This window comes from Bubalus bubalis, chromosome 8 (assembly GCF_019923935.1).
Source record: "Bubalus bubalis isolate 160015118507 breed Murrah chromosome 8, NDDB_SH_1, whole genome shotgun sequence".
NCBI classification, from domain to species: Eukaryota; Metazoa; Chordata; class Mammalia; order Artiodactyla; family Bovidae; genus Bubalus; species Bubalus bubalis.
The window spans coordinates 12557533-12564423 of record NC_059164.1 but is presented as its reverse complement, the minus strand read 5'-3'; the positions used below and the strand labels follow the sequence as shown (position 1 = coordinate 12564423).

The 6891-nt window shown below is 40.3% G+C and overlaps 1 pseudogene; it reads right to left on the bottom strand.

Moving 5' to 3' along the window:
- Positions 1 to 3875: 3875 nt before the first annotated feature.
- Positions 3876 to 3975, bottom strand: LOC112586681 (annotated as a pseudogene).
- Positions 3976 to 6891: the final 2916 nt, after the last annotated feature.

Genomic DNA, 6891 nt, shown 5'->3' with positions numbered 1-6891 from the left:
ACCACAGATTCCCTGGAGACAGGGGAGACTTGTTAACAAACTAATGCCTCTCCCTGAAACACACACACATACACCTCTACCTGAGCAACATTTTAAATCACGGTTCCATCTGTAAAAATTCAATCTTTTCATGCCAGATAAAAAGATTCTCAAAATAGCTTAAGACCCCAAATCTGTTCAATACCAAGTTTAATCATATTGCCTGATACCTTGATATGAAATATAAGATGGTTGGATGGGGTTCAGTGATATTCTTACTTGATCAGCACATTTAGAATTCTGTTGTTTAGTGTTGCTTCTTGACTCCATAGCTTTCTTCCAGGCTTGATTTCCTTCCTGCTGAATTATGTCAATCAGAAGTTCAAAAGCAGAGAGCAATGAGTAGTAACAATTACTTTTTAGGATGCCTGAGATTTTTTTATTGACCAACCCAACAGTTACAGTTTTAGGTAAAAGTTGATTTTTCTTTTCCTCTGCACCTTAAAGATGTTTCTTCGTTTTGTGGCACCCATTGCTACTGAACAGAATTGTTTTGTCAGGCTAAATACCATTCCTTTATAAGCAATATGATTTTTCTCTCAATTGGATTTAAAGTTTTCTCTAAAAATGACTATGCAACAGCTCCTTTTTCATAAAATCCTTCCGACTTGGACTTCTGATCTATCTTAAATCATGAAAACTACTTAGCCATGATCAATTTTTAAAAATATCTTCATTTCCTTTATTCTTTTTTTTGCTTTTCTTTTTTTAAAAAAAAAAAACTAATTTATTTTACTTGGAGGCTAATTACTTTACAATATTGCATTGGTTTTGCCATACATTGACATGAATCAGCCACGGGTGCACATGTGTCCCCCATTCTGAACCCCCCTCCCCCTACCCTCCCCATCCCATCCCTCAGGGTCATCCCAGTGCACCAGCCCTGAGCACCCTGTCTCATGCATCAAACCTGGACTGGTGATCTATTTCACATATGATAATATACATGTTTCAGTGCTATTCTCTCTTTTTTGGCTCTCCGCTAGACATCTGACAGAGATTCTCAAACATGTATCCCATTCAAGTTCTCTATTTCTTGATGTTTCTGTGTTGCATTCAGAGTGATTTTCTCAGGTCTGTCTTCCAATTCATTAGTTTCGTCTTCACTGAGTATGTGTGTGTGTGTGCAAAGTTGCTTCAGACGTGTCTGACTCTGTGCGACCCTATGAACCGTAGCCCTCCAGGCCCCTCTGTCCATGGGATTTCCCAGGCAAGAATACTGGAGTGGGTTGCCATTTCCCCCTCCAACGGATCTTCCTGACCCAGAGACTGAATCTGTATCTCTAAAGTCTCCTGCACTGGCAGGCGGGTTCTGCACCACTAGTGCCACCTGGGAAATCCCTCAGTGAGTACAGTCTTTGGTTAATACATTATTGACCTTTTTGGTAGCAATTTTATTAAAATATAAATATCATATGGCACACCATTCACTTCAACCGTACAATTCAATGGTTTTTAGCATATTCTCAGAATTGTGAGAATATCATCACAATAAATTTTAGAACATTTTCATCACTCCAAAAGAAACTCTGTTCTCTTTAGGGGTCACTTCCCAAACACTCCCAGCCCTAGATAACAACTGATACACTTCTGTCCCTATGGATTTGCCTGTTCTGGACATTTCATATCACTCAAACAATATGTGGCCTCTTGTGAATGGCTTTTTTCATTTAGTGTTTCAAGCTTCATCTATGTTGTAGCATGTGCCAATATTTCATTCCTTTTTATTGCCAAATAATATTTCCTTGTATGACTATACCACTTATTATTATCCATCCATCAGTTGGTGGGTATTTGGATTATTTCTACTCTTTGACTATTATGAAGAATGCCGCTGTAATCTTTCACATACAACATATTTTGGTGGACATGTGTTTTCTTGGGTGTAGAGATGGAATTGTTGGGTCATAGAATGACTTGAGGGCTTCCCAGGTGACACAGTGGTAAAGAACCCATCTGCCAATGCCAGAGATGCAAGTTCGATCCCTGGGTTGGGAAGATCCCCTGGAGTAGGAAATGGTAACCCACTCTAGTATGCTTGCCTGGGAAATTTCAAGGAGAGAGGAGCTTGGCAGGCTAAGTCCATAGAGTCACAAAGAGTCAGACATGACTGAGCATGCACACAGGCAGGGGGACAGTATGTTTACCTTTGAGGAGTTTCCAGGTTGTTTTCCAAACTGTCCTAGTTTACATTCCTAATAGCAGTGAGAAAAGGCAGAGGAACCAGAGACCAAATTGCCAATATCCGCTGGATTATCGAAAAAGCAAGAGAGTTCCAGAAAAGCATCTATTTCTGCTTTATTGACTAAGCCAAAGCCTTTGACTGTGTGGATCACAATAAACTGTGGAAAATTCTGAAAGAGATGGGAATACCAGACCACCTGACCTGCCTCTTGAGAAACCTATATGCAGGTCAGTAAGCAACAGTTAGAACTGGACATGGAACAACAGGCTGGTTCCAAATAGGAAAAAGAGTACGTCAAGCCTGTATGTTGTCACACTGCTTATTTAACTTATATGCAGAGTACATCATGAGAAAGGCTGGACTGGAAGAAGCACAAGCTGGAATCAAGATTGCTGGGAGAAATAGCAATAACCTCAGATATGCAGATGACACCACCCTTATGGCAGAAAGTGAAGAGGAACTCAAAAGCCTCTTGATGAAAGTGAAAGAGGAGAGTGAAAAAGTTGGCTTAAAGCTCAACATTCAGAAAACGAAGATCATGGCATCTGGTCCCTTCACTTCATGGGAAATAGATGGGGAAACAGTGTCAGACTTTATTTTTCTGGGCTCCAAAATCACTGCAGAGGGTGACTGCAGCCATGAAATTAAAAGATGCTTACTCCTTGGAAGCAAAGTTATGACCAACCTAGATAGCATATTCAAAAGCAGAGACATTACTTTGCCAACAAAGGTTCGTCTAGTCAAGGCTATGGTTTTTCCTGTGGTCATGTATGGATGTGAGTTGGACTGTGAAGAAGGCTGAGCGCCGAAGAATTGATGCTTTTAAACTGTGGTGTTGGAGAAGACTCTTGAGAGTCCCTTGGACTGCAAGGAGATCCAACCAGTCCATTCTGAAGGAGATCAACCCTGGGATTTCTTTGGAAGGAATGATGCTAAAGCTGAAACTCCAGTACTTTGGCCACCTCATGCGAAGAGTTGACGCATTGGAAAAGACTCTGATGCTGGGAGGGATTGGGGGCAGGAGGAGAAGGGGACGACAGAGGATGAGATGGCTGGATGGCATCACTGACTCGATGGACGTGAGTCTGGGTGAATTCCGGGAGTTGGTGGTGGACAGGGAGGCCTGGTGTGCTGCGATTCATGGGGTCTCAAAGAGTCGGACACAACTGAGCAACTGAACTGATCTGATCTGATGTATGGATGTGAGAGATGGACTGTAAAGAAAGCTGAATGCCGAAGAATTGATGCTTTTGAACTGTGGTGTTGGAGAAGACTCTTGAGAGTCCCTTGGACTGCAAGGAGATCCTACCAGTCCATCCTAAATTCGATCAGTCCTGGGTGTTCATTGGAAGGAGTGATGCTGAGGCTGAAACTCCAATACTTTGGCCACCTCATACAAAGAGTTGACTCATTGGAAAAGACCCTAATGCTGGGAGGGATTGGGGGCAGGAGGAGAAGGGGATGACAGAGGATGAGATGGCTGGATGGCATCACTGACTCGATGAATGTGAGTCTGAGTTAACTCTAGGAGTTGGTGATGGACAGGGAGGCCTGGCATGCTGTGATTCTTGGGGTTGCAAAGAGTTGGACACGACTGAGTGACTGAACTGAACTGAATAGCAGTGTATGAGGGTTCTAATTTCTCCACTTCCTCTCCAGTGCTTGTTTTTCATGAGTTCGTATCATCCTTGCACAGGGTTAATGCTAATCTCTGTAACATTCCAATTTTAGTATACATGCCACCCAAGCAAGAACTTACACATCTTTTTATTATACATATATGAAATGATCGGAGAAGGCAATGGCACCCCACTCCAGTACTCTTGCCTGGAAAATCCCATGGACGGAAGGGCCTGGTGGGCTGCAGTCCATGGGGTCGGTAGGAGTCGGACACAACTGAGCAACTTCACTTTATTTTTTCACTTTCATGCATTGAAAAAGGAAATGGCAACCCACTCCAGTGTTCTTGCCTGGAGAATCCCAGGGATGGGGGAACCTGGTGGGCTGCTGTCTATGGGGTCACATAGAGTCGGACACAAGTGAAGCGACTTAGCAGCAGCATATGAAGTGATATCCCATTATGGTTTTGATTTACCATTTGTATACCTTTTTTGGAGACATGTCTGTTCAGATCCTTTCTGATTTTTTAATTTGTTTGTCTTTTTATTTTTGAGTTCTGAGAGTCCTTTATATACTCTAGATGCAAGTCCCTTATTAGATATCTGATTTGCAATATTTTCTCCTATTCAGTGGGCTGTCCTTCCACTTTCTTGATTATGTTCCTTGCAGTACAAAAGTGTTAGTTTTGATAAAGTCCAATTAGTCAATTTTTTCTTTTGTTTCTTATACTTTTGTTTTTATATTTTAAAAAACCACTGCCAAATTCAGGTAACAGATCTATGCCCATGTTTTCTTCTAAGAGTGCCATATTTTCAGCTCTTACATTTAGGTCTGTGATGCACTTTTACTTAATTTTTGTATATGATGTGAGATATAGGTCCAACTTTATTTTTCTTTTTGCATGCAGATATTCAGTTGCCCCAGTATCATTTATTGAAAAGATTATTCTTTCCCCCATTTAATTTTTTTGGTACATTTGTCAAAACTCAACTGCCTATAAATGGAGGGTTTAGTTATAAACCCTGGACTCTCAGTTCACTCCCCTGACCTAGATGTGTGTCCTTCTGCCAGTGCCACACTGTCTGGATTATTGTAGCTTTACAGCAAGTTTGAAGTTGGAAAATTTAAGCCCTCCAACTTACAACTTTGTTCTTTTCCAAGATCATTTTGACTCTTTCAGTTTCCTTGAATCCCCATATGAATTTTAGAACAGCTTGTCAATTTTTGCAAAGAAACCAAGTCTGAGATTGATAAGGATTACTTTGAATTAGATCAATTGAGGGAGAAGAATTCAAGAATTCAATCTGTAGATCAACTGTTAGAAGATGACACACGCACAGAAAATGTCCTTTTATTTATTTTAGTCCTCATTAATCATTTCCAACAACGTTTTAAAGATTACTGAGTGTAAGTTTCACACTTTTGTAAAACCTATCCTAAGTATTTTATTCTTTTTAAGCTATTGTAAAAAAAAAGTCTGAATTTCATTTTAAGATTACTCATTGCTAGTGTACAGAATTATAATTAGTCATTTTAAATTGAGGTACATAGATTTATAATATCATATATTAGTTTCATGTGTACAACATGGTGACTCAAAATTTTCATAGATGATACTCCAATCAATTTTATTATAAAAATATTGGCTATACTCCCTGTGGCGTACAATACATCCTTACAGTTCATTTTATACATAGTAGTTTGTACTTATTAGTCCCCTGCCCCTGTCTACAATTGATTTTTGTATATTAATATTATAACCTATATTTTTTCTGAACTTACAACTTCTACTAGTTTTTAGTGGATTGCTTCAGTTCAGTTCAGTCGCTCAGTCGTGTCTGACTCTTTGCGACCCCATGAATCACAGCACGCCAGGCCTCCCTGTGCATCACGAACTCCCAGAGTCCACCCAAACTTATGTCCATCGAGTCAATGATGCCATCCAGCCATCTCATCCTCTGTCATCCCCTTCTCCTCCTGCCCCCAATCCCTCCAGCATCAGAGTCTTTTCCAATGAGTCAACTCTTCGCATGAGGTGGAAAGTATTAGAGTTTCAGCCTCAGCATCAGTCCTTCCAATGAACACCCAGGACTGATCTCCTTTAGGATAGACTGGTTGGATTGCTTAGGATTTTCTAAATACAAAATCATGACATCTGTGAATAGAAACAGTTTTACTTCTTGTTTTCCAACCTTGAAATAGTTTTACTTCTTGTTTTCCAATCTTGAAGACTTTTATTTTACTTTCTTGGTTAAATCCACTGACTAGAATCTCTAGCACAATGTAGACTAGAAGTGATGAGAACAAACATCTTTGTCTTGTTCCTGACTTTAGGGGGAAAGTTTTCAGTCTTTCATCAGTAACTGTGATATTAGCTGTGGACTTGATACCCTTTATTGGATTGAGAAAGTTCCCCTCTATTCCTAATTTTTAAAGTGACTTTATCATGAAAGGGTATTGGATTATTTCAAACAGGTTTGCTGCATCTATTCAGATATCCCTGGGTTGGGAAGATCTCCTGGAGAAGGGAATGGCAATCCACTCCAGTATTCTTGCCTGGAAAATTCCATGGACAGAGGATCCTGGTGGGCTACAGTCCATAGGGTCACAAAGAGTCAGAAATGACAGTGACTAACACTTTCTCTTTTCACTATTCAGATCATAATGTGAGATTTTGTTCTTTATTATTACATATTGGGCTCCCCAGGTGGCTCAGTGGTAAAGAATTCACCCGCCAATGCAGGAGATGTGGGTTTGATCCCTGGGCCAAAAAGATCCCCTGGAGGAGGAAATGGTTACTCACTCCAGTAGTCTTGCCTAGAAAAATCCCATGGACAGAGGAGCCTGGTGGACTCCCATGAGATCACAAAGAGTCAGATACAACTGAGCATACAGCACATAAACACACACACATTACACAGATTTTCAGATGTAAAAACCAACTTTGCATTAATTCCACTTGGTCATGGTGTATATATATAATTCTTTTAATATGTTCCCATATCTGGTTGGCTATATTTTGTTGAGGATTGTATCTATATTCATAA